Source organism: Brassica napus, chromosome C4 (genome assembly GCF_020379485.1).
Source record: "Brassica napus cultivar Da-Ae chromosome C4, Da-Ae, whole genome shotgun sequence".
NCBI lineage: Eukaryota > Viridiplantae > Streptophyta > Magnoliopsida > Brassicales > Brassicaceae > Brassica > Brassica napus.
In genome coordinates, this window is record NC_063447.1 from 34,071,475 (window position 1) to 34,087,326 (window position 15,852).

The window sequence follows — 15,852 nt, forward strand, 5'->3', positions numbered from 1 at the left end:
ACTTTCGTGAAACTGGTATTGCTCACCAGACCTCCTGCACTTATACACAGCAACAAAATGGCAGAGTGGAAGGGAAACACAAACATATACTTAATGTTGATCATGCATGTATGTTTCAGTCTCGCTTGCCTATTGAGTTTTGGGGAGAGAGTATCTTGGCTGCAGCTCACATCATAAATCGGACACCAACTAATGTGCTCAATGGCAAAACTCCCTATGAAATATTACATGGGCGTCCGCCTATACATAAGCAACTACGGGTATTTGGCTGTCTCTATTACGCCCATCAGTGACCACAGGACATAGATAAGTTTGCTACTAGGAGTCGCAGATGCCTGTTTGTCGGTTACCCCTTCGGCAAGAAAGCTTGGCGCTTGTATGATTTGGAGACGAATGAGTTCATCATTAGTCGTGATGTAGTTTTCTTTGAAGACCAGTTTCCAGGATTTGAAAACTCTGTTTCTGTTACACCACCAATACTACATACTGACCTTCCTCTCGACGACTGGCAGTTGATTTCAGATACACAACATCAACAGCATGACGCCACAAACATTGCTTCTCCCGTACCTACTACTACTGATCCTCTCAACCCTAATCCTATTACTATTACTACAACAACTATGGATGTTCTTGTTGCTTCTATGACGCCAACACCAACACCTCTTTCTACGTCTCCATTACAAGAAACAGATCAGGCAGTCCCAGCTGAAACACCGGTTCCTGTGATATACCATGGATTTGACCCATTTTCATCCATGGTATATAAGTATTTTACTATCTATATACTATATGTTCTATCCTATTAGGTATTTTTTCAGGTTCAGAAGTATCTTGGAGTAAAGTGATGATTATGAAGCATTTAGGAGCTTAAAAGAGATTTCATCCGAGCTGACCATAAGAGGTAGATACGAAGAAGAAGAAATCGATCGATGTACATCATGTATCATCGATTGATGTCGAGATGCGGAGCGCGTGACTTGGTTCCAGCCGACTTTAAACCCAAGACTTTACCAAATTACAAGAATACCCCTGACGAGTTTTTAACCTAATAGTTATATACTTGCCTAAGTGTTAGGAGGCAAGGGAGAGACAGAGTTTTTTACAAAAGTTTTAGAGCTTTAGCCTCCATTGTATTCTTAGGAGAGAAGATCATAGAGAGATTTGTGATTGGAACTCCATTGATTCATCTATCCTATTCTATGCAGTTTTTATCTATATTTTGTGTTATGAATTGCTTAGCTATGTCTGAGTAGTTTACTTGTTAGATTCAGGGTTCAAATAGGTTAGAGGGATTAGCCCCAACTATAGAATTGCTAAGTTGTGGTATTCATTGATAGATTGTTCTTACTGCTTGTTTTAGCCTTGCTAACTAGAACATGAACCTAGGAATCTGCATGAGTCAAACATCCTTTACCATCATGTCCTGAATCTAGTCTATCATACTAGGACTGCTAGAAAAAGGCTAACCGCTGATCGAGAAAGCTATCAAGCATTATCAACCTGCGACTAGGGCTTAGCTAGAAGCATCGATCGATATTGTCTTCTGACAATCGATCGATTTTGCGAAAGGTGTATCGATCGATATCCCTATAGGATCATCGATCGACACTTTCTTGTGATCAAAAGACTAACCGTTGAGATCCAAGATCTAGCTAGTTAACCAGTGAAAAATTGCCATCGCTGATCACTGTGATTAAGGAGTTGAGCTCTAATATATCATGCATGTAACTGTTAGCATCTATAGGATTATAATCTCCAACACCTGAATAGAAACCCTGCATCTAATACCTTTCCAATAAGTTACACCCCCAATCATCTTGTTAGTCGAGCAATAGAATTGCTCAATTAGGATTGCTATTTACTTTTAAACCCATAAAAAAACAAACGCTTAGAATTAATAATTTAACTAGATTTAATAGGTTCCCTAGCTCCTTGTGGATTCGATCCCTAAGTACTACAATTGAACCTCTTATTTGAGAGAGTAATTCACTCCTTAGAGTAATTTGAGTGGTATCAAATTTGGCGCCGTTGCCGGGGAGCTTTGATCGCCTTTAGATTTAGTATTATTGATTCTTATTCTTTTCTCTACCCCCATTCTGACACAAAATTTTTTTCTTGTCTTTTCACGTACATGCCTAGCAGTACCAGAAGCAACAAGGATAAACGCTTGCTATTCTCAGAAGATCCTGCTCACTTGTAACGCACGATCCGCAAAGACAAACGTTCCACATCGGTTGACGCAGCAGCTTTTACGTCGACTGGTTCTCGCACCCAACCGTCGACCGACACCCGACCTCCATCGTCGACTGACCTACATCGTTCGACATCGATCGATACTACACCGCGTACGTCGATCGATCCTCAGTCGCGAAACAAGGTTGCGATTGTTATACTCAGACAGGATGAGAATGGAGACCTGTGTGACTAGGATGGTCATATGCGTAATGCAATAGGTCAGAAAATAGACGCTCAGGGGAATGTAATCCCTGATACTGATGCTACAGGAGCTGCTCAACCTGTAGAAGAGGCTGCTCAACCAAAGGCACTGGTTGACTACAATCGTCCAGATGAGTACTATGCCAACAGATCAGCTATTCGACTTCCAGAGATTCAGAAGCAGAATTTCGAGCTGAAGCCTCAGTACTACACACTCGTGTCGCAGCTACCCTACTCTGGGTTACCGCACGAGCATTATATGGACCATCTGGAGAGGTTCAAGGATGTTATTGCTGCTATTCATATGGATGGAGTCCCTGAGGACTACCTATTGTGCAAGCTCTTCAAGTATACTCTGACTGGAGAAGCGATGCACTGGCTTAAGCAGCTACCCACATGATCTCTAACATCCTGGGCCGACATCAAGAATGTTTTTTTGAGAAACTTCTTTGATGAGGCACGCGCTGAGGACTTGAGGAGCAAAATCGCTACATTCGCGCATGAGACTGGAGAGTCTTTCAAAGATGCGTGGATCAGATTCAAGTTCTTCCAGCGAGACTGTCTACACCACGGATTCAATGAAGTGCAACTGCTGAGCACTTTCTTCAGAGGTATCGCCTTGAGGTATCAGATGGCTCTTGATACAGCTAGTGAGGGAAACTTCAACACCAGGAATCCGGTGGAAGCTATGAGACTGATAGAAAATCTAGCAAACAGCAGCAGCACCAAGAACACTGACTTTGAAAGGAAGAAGTCTTTTGCATCCCTAAGGAAGGGGCAGATGGACGAAGTTAGAGCGAAGTTAGATGTAGTTCATGAGCTTCTTAGGAAGCAGGTCTGCTCAGCTGAAGTAGAAGAGGCTGTAGACATTAAAGGAGAAGAAGATGTGAACTACATTGGAGGTACTGGATTTCAGAGGTCTGGAAACCAGGGTGGAAACATGAACTTCTATGGTAATGGTCAGAGGAGTAACCAGAGTTCACAGTTTCAGAAACCTTTCAGCAACAACAGCAGAGGCTATGGAAACTCATACTACCAGAATCCACCACCACAGACTCAAGAAAGCAAGATTGAAGCAATGCTTGACAGAGTTCTGGAAGGACAGCAACAACTCACTGTGGATTTCAATGGGAAGATAGATTCCGCCTACAAAAGTCTGAACACAAGAATTGAGACCTTAGGGACTGAAGTGAGGAAGCTTGAAATGAAAGTGGCTCAGACTGAAGACACTGTAAAGAGGCAAGAAGCCTTGGCTAGAGAGGCATGAGTTGAGAAAGCAAAACACCACGTGAATTCCATCATAGATGATGATTTCTGGCAAGTGGTGAAGCATGAGAAGCTTGGAGAAGGAGACTTCGAAGTTGAAAGCTCCATGAGTTTCGGCGGATCTCAATGGTGTCGACCGATGTCAATGGATGCACATCGATCGACAGACCATGACGAAGATCGATCGATAGAATACTCTAAAAATCGATCGGCGTCACCTGCTGAATCGACTGCGGATTGTAGTGCAGTTCGAATTATGACTCATGAGGAATTCGCAGAAAAACATCCTCACCCACCCTCCCCTTTTTACGTCAAAATCGATCGACCGCATGAGCCAGCCATCGATCGACAGAGAGAGAGACCGATATTGATCGACCCCCCTCACCTCTCATCGATCGACGGGCACCTCTCACATACCGAGTGTGATTACCATCTATTGATAGTAACCGAATCAACACACTCAGACCACCACCTAAACCTTTAGCAAACCCACCAGAACCTACAACCAACCCTTCAGACACTACACCAGAGCCTATGCAAGTTGATGAAGCAACTGAAGGAAGAAGGTTAAGGAAAAGGAAGGAGAAGATTCCTAAGAACCTTAAGAGGGAAGCTAATGAGAAGGAGATGGATGGTTTCACTAAGAGAGTCCTCAGAATCACAGTGGAGAAATCTTTTGATGAAGTTTATTACACACACCGGTTGTGGATGTTCTTCAGGGAGACTAAGGAAACAGAGGAAGACATTAGGAGAATGTTTCATCATGTCAGGGAAAGGATGAAACTAAAGATCACATTGAAGAAGAAGTGTGATCCTGGGAAATTTGCAATACCATGTGTGGTGAAGGGTATTGAATTTCCCCATGCACTATGTGACACAGAAGCATCAGTCAGCATACTACCTAAGGTTATTGCAGATCAGCTGGGTCTGAAAATAGAGCCTTCATCAGAATCTTTCAACTTCGTGGACCTTTCAGAAAGAAGCTCAGGAGGCATCATAAGAGACCTTGAGGTACAGATTGGTAATGCCCTTGTCCCAATAGATTTTCATGTCCTGGACATCAAGCTTAACTGGAACTCTTCACTTCTGCTTGGAAGAGCTTTCCTAACTACAGTAGGAGCTTTATGTGACATGAACACCAACAGATTGTTTCTGACACTGATAGATCCAGACGTCCACTATGACCTAGTTCGAGTTGTAAGACAACATGTTAACCTCATGGAGCTTGGAAATGATCTTGGCTACATTGCAGCATGCCATTGTGGAGCAGAGTACGAAACCGAGTACTCAGAATCGATCGACACTCACACTGTCTCATCGATCGATTCCAATGAGTCAACGACGACCGATGAACGCTATCCCACATCGCTCAACGGGAAGCAACCGGTATACCACTTCACATTAACAGATCAGTGTTATCCATATTTTGCCTTTCAACAACCCAACAACAGAGGACGAGACGACTATTCAATAGGCAGTTGGGCAGACAGTGGATTCCATGAAAGTTTTGCAGTAGAGACTGTAATTCCTTCCACCAATGAGAATCCTACTGAGGAGTATGATGAGGAATACTGGAAGGAAAGAGCCATTGAGATTGCAATGCAAGATGACAGATATTCACGCCATTCCTTCCACAACACGTCTCCACCATCGATCGACAGAGTCCATTCTGCATCGATCGATACTCACCCTCATCCAGCAAAACAATCTTGCGCATCGATCGATACCACACCTGATACATCGATCGATATTAAGACCGTCGCCTTCGAAAAGGAAAAAGGGAATATTCTAATTCCAAACAGGTTTACCAATACCTATATAACGAGTTTTGCACCCCAGATCACTTCTCACAACACAGAAGCAGAAAAGATGAATGCTCCCAAAAATCAATCAGAAGGAACATCTAGAAAGAGCATTCAATCCAAAAACCCTAATTCTCTATTTACTAAAAAGAATATGAGCATTGATTATGATTTTATAACTCCTGATGAATTTGGTATTTTCAGAGACTCAGATGGCCATGCAAGAGCTATGGATGGAAGGATTCTACAAGTATCCAGAGAGGACATACCAGATATTTTTCAAGTGGCCAATGGACCAGACAACTTGTTTATGCAGCAACGCAGCATTCCAGACACCAATTTCGCTGTTCCAGACGAATATCCAAGAGCCAACACAACAGGAATTGGTTCACACCAATTGTGCAGACCTGTTGGCCACGCATCGATCGACAAGGTTGCTTCTACATCGCTCGACAGTGTAACACCAACGTCGCTCGATACGGCACCCTCACCATCGATCGACAGACGTTACGAATTTGGACATCGCGCTTACGAAATCTATGAAGCCATAAAGTTCAAATGGGAACAAAAGGACGAATATGGTGTCTACAGAGATGAGTCTGGATATGCGAGGAGCGTAGCTGGTGAGATGATCCCTGTTACCAAGGAAAACATCAGAAAAATTCTGGAGAGAGCATCCCTATTTGAAGAGAGTCACATATGTCTTCCAGAACATGCCACTTCCTTCACACCTACAAGACTGGCACCAGAGATCTACACTAAAGATGGATCAATGAGATGGTGACTGGTATTTGTGGAGTTCAGGAAAAGCTAGGAGATGAACTCAAGACATTGGTAGATGACACCCATCAACCTTTGGACAGAGGTTCCAATGATCTTTTCAGAAGTATGGCAGAGATGAGGACAGAGATTGAGAGTATGCAGCACAACCTTGAGAAGGAAGCTACGACATCACCATCGGTCGACGCCAACAAAGCAACATCGATCGACGTCAAGCCACAGACATCCCAGATTCCTGCAGAACCGGAAAGTTTGGCAGAGAAGAAAGATGAATGGGAGATCGCATAAATCAACATGAGAATTAACGACGTATACAACCCTCTCAACATCAACGTGGACTGGTTGAGCACGAGAATTGATCTGCTACAGCAAGAGCTGGACACCATTCGCATGAAAGATCCACAACCAGCCACATCGATCGATATCTGCAACATCACATCGATTGACACAAGGTTCGCAGCCATGGAGGATAGGTTAAAATATTATGAGGATATGCACGACCGTTTCACCTCACCTACCATGCGATACTTGGACACCTTGTCTACACAGATAATGAATGTCCAGAGGGACATTGGTAAGCTTAATGATCAACATGATTTTCAGGAAGAAGGTTCAACATCGATCGATAGGTTCCGTAGGACATCGCTCGACGGCAAGAAACCTACAGAACATCTTCCCTACACAGAAGCAGAAGTTGATCAGATCACATCAAAGCTTTACACAGCTATAGACAACATGGAGGATCGATTTGAGAAGCGATGTGATGACATCTATTTACCATTCGACGTCAAACACAGTGGACTAGATAGCCAAGCAGAGTGGTTACAGAAGGAAGTCAAAGCCATTCAGAGGCAACTCGCATCTCAACATCAGATATCAGCATCAATCGACAGAGCACACTCCAAATCGATCGACAGTACACACCATCAACGATCGATAGACACTTGATCACATCGATCGATACCACGTCTACACCAGACGACGAGCAGCTGATACAAAACAAAGTGGAGTCAATGCATAAGGAACTGAACGAGCTATCAGCATACGCCTACAGCAAGATAGGATGGCATCAGTCCAGCATTGAGGACATCCAAGAAAGGCTACAGAACATCTCAAATGCAATACAGAAGATGGATGAGAGATGGACCAGAAACGATGAGGCCACAAGAAGTTTCATTGCAGCTTGGTCCAGAATGTGCAGTGATGAGGTGGATGCTTGTTTCCCAACAAGTAGCTGTCTTTCCACCAACTAGCCACATACCTCCACAGTCAAGCTAAATGACTATAACAAAGCGCTGAGTGGGAGGCAACCCACTATTAGGTAATTTTAATTGGTTTTCTTAGTTATTAGTATTTACTTTCGTTTTCATTCTTTCAGATTTATTGCAAGACCCAAGTAGGATGATTACCAACATATCGACCATGGACGAGCCGTCGACATCGATCGACATACACTCACACACGACGATCGATGCATACCGATGCACATCGATCGATTCCCACTCCGGTCAGGTTTATCTTCCTAACTTGTTACATTTGTACTTATGATTTATTTCAACTGTAACTCCGACTATGTTACACTGGGACAATGTAATTTAAGTCTGGGGGGAGGTTTACTGATATAATTTATTCTGATTCTTATAAAAGGATTTTAATAAAATTATGCTTAGCTATGTTAAAGGGACTATAATCTTATTATTGATTCATACTTTAATGTCTAACCACTCTTTAGAACCATTCTAGATTTACTGATTGCAGATAGCACTAAGATGCTAAAGTGGATCAACCTGTCAACTATACACACTTGACTTGATTGTTTGAAGGAACCAAAGCTGACCTCCAACACTAAACCTGACATAATCGCTTGTCTTGGGGCTTGGTATACATAGGATCGGATTCTTCAGACAAGTCTGGAAGGTAACGCCTTATGTAGATTTATTTATCACAATTTTCTCTCTCTATTTCGACCCTAGAGTAGTTAGATAGTTATCTAAAAAAAATCGAAATTTATTGCTTTATTAGGACTTAGGATCTAGTTAGGAGGAATCTGAACAGGACTTGGTGGCTAAAACCATTAAGACTTACTTCATAAAGATTTCAATAAAAGAATTCGAACGGGACTTGGAGGCGGCAATCTTCAAGGCTCGCTTCACAAAGAATTCTTGGATATAGGTCAAAAAGAAGTGAACAGGACTTGGTGGCAACCACCATTAAGTCTTGATTCATGGAAGCCTGTCCAATCTTGGTCACTGATCCTGCAATGGAAGCAGACTTTGACTCAAGAGAGAAATTAGAGAGAGAGAGAAATTAGGAACTAACTTTTACCTGCAGTTCCAGATACTTCTCTTAAATCTTTGCATCCTGTGATCGATACTCCCAAGGTAAAGCATGCACTTTTATATTTATGCTAAGAAATGAGGTTAGTAGAGGGGAATGTCAAACATGATTTGCTGAGTTGTAGACTAGTTAAATTTGGTTGCTAAGCTAGGATATTGCATAATGTGCTTTTGTGATTAAGACTTTTTAGATGTGGTTTGCAAAATTGTAGAGGTGATGATTTCTATGTTTTAAATCTTTAAGTCCCTGCTGTTTTCAAACCTCATTTAGAGAGACTTCCTGTTTGTTTTGCTTGAGGACAAGCAAAAAGGTAAGTCTGGGGGAGTTGATATGCCAAGGATTTGACCCATTTTCACCCATGGTATATAAGCAGTATACTATCTATATACTATATATTCTATCCTATTAGGTATGTTTTCAGGTTCAGAAGTATCTTGGAGTAAAGTGATGGCTATGGAGCATTTAGGAGCTTAAAAGAGATTTCATCCGAGCTGACCATAAGAGGTTGATACGAAGAAGAAGAAATCGATCGATGCACATCCTGTACCATCGATCGATGTCGAGACGCGGAGCACGCGACTTGGTTCCAGACGACTTTAAACCCAAGACTTCACCAAATTACAAGATTACCCCTGACGAGTTTTTAACCTAATAGTTATATACTTGCCTAAGTGTTAGGAGGCAAGGGAGAGACAGAGTTTTTTACAAAATTTTTAGAGCTTTAGCCTCCATTGTATGCTTAGGAGAGAAGATCACTGATATATGGTGTTTTATACATCTTGTATATATGCTTTTAAATTGGTTTTCAAGTCTTTATCGAGTCTTTCTAGTCCTTTTGGAGTCATTACAGGTCTGGAGTTGCATTGGATGGGAGATGGACCAGCTGGAACAAAAGAGGCAGAAAACAATGCAATTTGGTGGTTTTCACGCAGAACAGTCAGATAGCGGAGCAACCCGAGTGACTGTTCCGAGTGAGTGTTCCAGCGGCAGAGATTTTTAAGGAAACTACAATCATTACGGGATTTGCCCTAATTATCCCTATTTTCTCTCCCAGCCGCCTGTGGCTTTGATATATCATATTTTCTGTTTCTCTTTATCATACTACGCATTTTTCTTGGAGAAGAAACCAGACCTTAGAGTGGGAGACTTGAGATTTTGCTACTTTGTAAAGGGAGAAGGCCATCTCTCTCGATTTAGAGAAGAACCCCCTGAACCCTATTACTTTATTTCAGTCATATTTCATGTTGCTTTATACCTCTGTCTCTGTGTTTTCTTGCTCCATGGCTGAGTAGTCACCTTGCTTAGTCTAGGGTGTTAGGGTGTTTAGATCGATGAGCTAAATACAAATAAGGATTTATGTTTTGATTGTCTCTATTCATGATTGCGCTTACTGCCTGCATTAAACTAGCTACTTAGTGCCTGATTCTAGGTTTAATCTAATCATCAAAAGTGTTTTAGGTTGCTAGAAATATCATGAATGGGCGATTTGTCCCTAACCAGCGAAAGTAGATGTTAGGGCAAATTGTGAACAAATCGAATCTGAACTTAATGTTTGTCTTCATATTCTAATCCAAACGACAGTTTAGGTGTTAGAATTGCTTGATAAAAGGGGAGACACCACGACAGTGGGTCAAACTTTATTTGTTTTTTGAGTTCTAGACTTGTTTGAATTGTTCCTTGAATAGTTATTTGGCTCATTTTGACACCGGATCCATCGCCCTAGACTTAGCATCTTTTATAATCTTAAACTTTAATTAATCTTGTTACTTGCTTTTTACGTTACCACAAACTTTAAAACCCCAATATCGTTTTAGCTTGATTCTGATCCCATAAAAAATAAAGTGTAAGATTTGGTCTCTGTGGATTCGATCCTAAAGTGCTACATCGACATACCATTCGATTGTGGTAGTGTGCACATTAGGTTATTTGGTGTGCGTATACACGTAATATCAATTTTGCGCCGTTGCCGGGGACCATCTTTTTACCTTTATTTTTCGGTTATTTATTTAGTCTAAGACCTCTAACTTGCTCTATCCTTTTTGTTGCAGCTAATTTTTCAGGTGCATTGCCAGTAGACATACTCGGAGAAACGCACAAGGAGAGTTAGTTACATTTACCAACCAGGAGCTAGGAAGGTTAGAAAGAACAAATCGTCAACAGCCAAGGCAAACCGACACCACTATGGGTGATCACACCAATCAGGATGATCTCACTGCGGCTATGGCACTCATGCAGCAGTAGATGCAACAAATGCAGCAGACCATCCAAGCTCAGCAGGATGCTGCTGAACAGGCTGCTCTCGCGCGGCAGGAACAACAAGCGCAGACTGTTCCAATCGGGCAGAGAAACATTCCTTGCAACATCCCTATTACGCGCTCTGCCATTGTTCCTCCACTCTGCACCAGGCAGGACTTCGAGATCAAGCCTGCTTTGATCGGTCTAGTACAGAGAAAGGTGTTCTCTGGCCTCTCTACAGAAATTCCAATGGAGCATATTGAGAGCTTCGAAAAAGTCTGCAGTTTCACTCGCGTGAATGGTGTTCCACCAGACTACATCACGTGCATGTTATTCCCATTCTCTCTTGATGGAAAAGCTGCACGGTGGTTGAACTCTCTCCCTACCGGCTCTCTCACTTCATGGGAACAGGTCCGATCAGCGTTCCTCAGCCATTTCTACTCTAAGGCGAGAACAGCTGCATTGAGGAACAAGATCACCTCCTTCAGACAGCTCACTGATGAGCCTTTCTGCGACACATGGGAGCGCTTCAATGACTATCGCAGAGAATGTCCTCACCATGGATTTGATGATGATTACCTCCTGGACATTTTCTATGATGGAGTGGACTGGAAATACCAAGGTGCTCTAAACTCTGCGAGCAATGGAGACTTCATGACTCAAACCACTGATGGAGCGTTTAAGCTGATTGAGAACATGGCTGCTAGCTCAGCTAATAAGAAAGAGGAGAGTGATTGCTCCAAGAAAGGGAACAGTTCTGACACCCAGAAAATAGATGAGCTGACTGCCAAGGTTGATCAGCTACTGAAAAACAACCAAGGGCACGTCTTCAACATGGAGCAAGCTACGGCCGGGCATATTCAGAACCAGAACAAGCGACAACCGCAGAGCAATCAGCAAGCTGTTCCAGCTAACGGGAACAGTCAACCAGATGAGCTGAAGGGTCTGGGTATGATGATGCAACAGCTGTTGCAGGGTCAGCAGGTTCAGGCCAAGGCGTTGAATCAGGTAACCACGGAAATAGACACCAAGATGGGCAACATGTTCACTGAGCTGAATAACAAGTATGACAATCTTGCGATCCATATAAGAAAGATCGATGTTCAGCTTGCTCAAACAGTTGAGATTGACAAGAGGCAACAAGAGACGCTCCCTGAAAGAACTGATAAAAATCCTAGGACTGAGCACTGTAATGCAATAGAGCAGCCGTTTGCTGAGACTGCTCCAGGCGCAGAAGAGAGAGCAGAGCAGTCTGCTAGCTCTGGAGTGACTGCTCCTAGCGAACCTGCTGAGACTCCACCATCTCGAGTCTATGTTCCCAAGGTTCCCTATCCAATTCCACCTAGACATCTGATGGATCCCATTAGTGAAGAGCAGCTGATAGGTTTTAACAAGATGGTGAGAAGGCTTCCTAAAGAACTTGCATTTGAAGATGCTCTGCAGATTCGTCCATTGCTCAAGTTTTTTAGAAACTGTAGAGAGACTCAAGAGAAGATCAAGGTCATCTATGCCAAAGTTCTGTCTACACCAGCACTGAAGGTATTGCCTAAGGTTGATGATCCTGGAAAGTTTGTTTTCCCATGTTCCATCGCAGGAACAACCTTCAAGGATGCTCTTTGTGACTCTGGTTCTTGTGTGAATCTCGTCTCAAAGGCTATTGTAGACGATTTGGGTATTGCTGATGTTGAGCGCTCTCAGCTGACCCTGACCTTTGCAAACTCTTCTAGAGCAGTCCCATATGGAACCATCCGCAGCCTTCATGTTCAAGTAGGGGAATGCATTGTTCCTGCTGAGTTTCAAGTTGTTGAGATGAACAAGGATCATGAGATGCCTTTGATATTTGGAAGGACATTCATGGCTACTGTTGGAGCAACCATCGATATGCCCAACAAGAGAGTCTGCTTCTCCAACATCAACACGAAAGTTTTCTACAAGGCTGTACCCACCAGATCTTCCTCATCACACGCCTCTCGCATCTCAGTGTTTGATGTAGAAAAGCTGAAGGTTGTTCCAGAGAAGGAGCATGGTGATAAGGGTGAGAGCAGGCTGTTATCTGATGAAGATCCTAACACTGGTCCTACTAAATTCAGAGAGAATTCAAGGGTGAAACAGAAAGTTCAGAAGAAAAGGGTCAAGGGTGATCCTATGATGACTTTGATACCTCGCTTGTGTGATGAGAAATCCATTGAGTATGAGGTAAAGTGCAAGGGTACCTTTAAACCTTTCTCTAAAGTCAGAGTAATGCTCACACATGAGCTGAAAGAGAAAGGAGAAGCTGCTGTGAAAGGGTTGTTGAGCAGAGTTTTGAAGTTGAACATGTATGATTGTGGAGCTTGTTTTGGAACAAGTCCTCCTGCTCAACCCGACTGATCCCAGTCACCAAGTCAAGCTAGAGACTTAAACCAAGCGCTTGGTGGGAGGCAATCCACTGGTACGTGTAAATATAACTTGGTTTTGTTTTTGTTTACTTATTTTCGTTTTAGTTTATTGAGTCTCAGGTCAAAAAGCAAAAAAAAATCCGAGATACTTCAAAAATTCTGGGTTGCAGAAACGGAACAACCTACCCCCTGAAAAGAGCGGTTGTTCCAGGCGATCATCTGACGATAGAACACCCAGAATTTTCATGGAGCGCCTGCTCCACTCAGGTAAGTATCTCAACCCAAAAAAAAAAAAAATATTTATTCTTGTTTTCTCCTTCTCTCTGATTTATTTTCACACCAGGGACGTTGTGAAGTAAGTCTGGGGGAGGGTTTTCGTTGTTTACTAACTCGTTTCTTTCTTTTGTTTTTCTTTTGGGTCAATTTGAATCAGTTTTTATTGAGTCAGTCAAAACTTTGTGGGAATTAGGACCTTATTCTGTGTTGATCACTGACCACCTTGTGCTTTAGTTATCTTATTCAGTGACCTTAGCAGTGGCGAAAGACACACATGTGGACCTGGAACACCCTGACATATCTCACTTGATTCTCCAGAAGTTCTCAGCCGATCAGGTTACACTGGGTAGACTTAACTCCACCTTACTTGAACCTAATCTTAACTGAAATTCTTCTTGTTATGGGCATTAGATCAGGGAAACGAGAACACACTCAGGACTTCTTATCCTTTTTATCCATCTTGCTGATCCTGAGTGGCTAGCTCATCTTTAGCTAGTTCCCACCCTGCACCTTAGCCTTTATTCCACCTTCATGCATTTGTTTTTCAGTGTCATATGTGCAGATATGTGCAAAAAGGTCGGAGAGGAAAGGATCAACGCAGCCTCCTACTCGTTACTGCTCCAGAAATTATGGCAGAAAGGAGAACAAGCAGATTAAGGGAGCAACCGCTCCATAACCAATGAACTGCGCAAGAGCAGGGGTGGAGAACCAGGATGGTTACGAAATCAGAACCACCAGTGGCACTCAGAACCATCATGTATGACCTCCTTCTTTGTCACATCACCATATCAGTCTTCAAAAAAAAAAAAAAAAAAAAAAAAACTAAAATAAGGTGATGGAGAAGGGGATGAGATCAAAGAAATATGAGCCACTGGAAAGATCGAGCAAAGGAGTGGGTACCAAAAGGAAAGTGGAACGCACAACAATCAGTTGCATGTTCCGTCATCAGAACAGTCGCACCAGATAGAGCAAAAACGAGTAGAGGCTGTGGACATCAATGGATCTATCCTCTCTTGTCATTTTGTGTGATATCCTGCATCCTCTTCAATGAAATGGTAGCCCCTAAACACTTTTAACTCCACCATTAAATAGCCTGTTCCACACCTAGACCGTCTACTCTGAATGATGCCTGTGATGAGAAGCTCACGCTACTCTTAAATGAATGTAGGGAGTTCTGTCTCGATAGTGTTGCTTTTTCAGGTTTGAGATGAAGAGTATGGAGCCGATTTTTGAACAGCAGTCAGTGGGGTTCCGGTAAGGGTGTGTTGTCCTAGTTTTACTGCTTGTATGGTTCAGAGATTCGTGGTTAAAGTATGGTTGCTGAGAATAGGAGAGTTCTCACACTTTCAAACCTTTCTCCCTGTTCTTGATACTTGACATTGTTTGAGGACAAACAAGGATCTAAGTCTGGGGGAATTGGTATATGGTGTTTTATACATCTTGTATATATGCTTTTAAATTGGTTTTCAAGTCTTTATCGAGTCTTTCTAGTTCTTTTGGAGTCATTGCAGGTCTGGAGTTGCATTGGATGGGAGATGGACCAGCTGGAACAAAAGAGGCAGAAAACAATGCAATTTGGTGGTTTTCACGCAGAACAGTCAGATAGCGGAGCAACCCGAGTGACTGTTCCAAGTGAGTGTTCCAGCGGCAGAGATTTTTAAGGAAACTACAATCATTACGGGATTTGCCCTAATTATCCCTATTTTCTCTCCCAGCCGCCTGTGGCTTTGATATATCATATTTTCTGTTTCTCTTTATCATACTACGCATTTTTCTTGGAGAAGAAACCATACCTTAGAGTGGGAGACTTGAGATTTTGCTACTTTGTAAAGGGAGAAGGCCATCTCTCTCGATTTAGAGAAGAACCCCCTGAACCCTATTACTTTATTTCAGTCATATTTCATGTTGCTTTATATCTCTATCTCTGTGTTTTCTTGTTCCATGGCTGAGTAGTCACCTTGCTTAGTCTAGGGTGTTAGGGTGTTTAGATCCATGAGCTAAATACAACTAAGGAATTATGTTTTGATTGTCTCTATTCATGATTGCGCTTACTGCATGCATTAAACTAGCTACTTAGTGCCTAATTCTAGGTTTAATCTAATCATCAAAAGTGTTTTAGGTTGCTAGAAATATCATGAATGGGCGATTTGTCCCTAACCAGCGAAAGTAGATGTTAGGGCAAATTGTGAACAAATCGAATCTGAACTTAATGTTTGTCTTCATATTCTAATCCAAACGACAGTTTAGGTGTTAGAATTTCTTGATAAAAGGGGAGACACCACGACAGTGGGTCAAACTTTATTTGTTTTTCGAGTTCTAGACTTGTTTGAATTGTTCCT

At 42.4% G+C, this 15,852-nt stretch overlaps 1 non-coding gene across 1 annotated transcript; it reads right to left on the reverse strand.

Moving 5' to 3' along the window:
- Positions 1 to 11,318: 11,318 nt before the first annotated feature.
- On the reverse strand, positions 11,319 to 11,425 carry LOC125586717. Its single transcript, XR_007323253.1, has one exon. It is a non-coding gene; the product is annotated as a small nucleolar RNA R71 (small nucleolar RNA).
- Between the last annotated feature and the right edge of the window lie 4,427 nt (positions 11,426 to 15,852).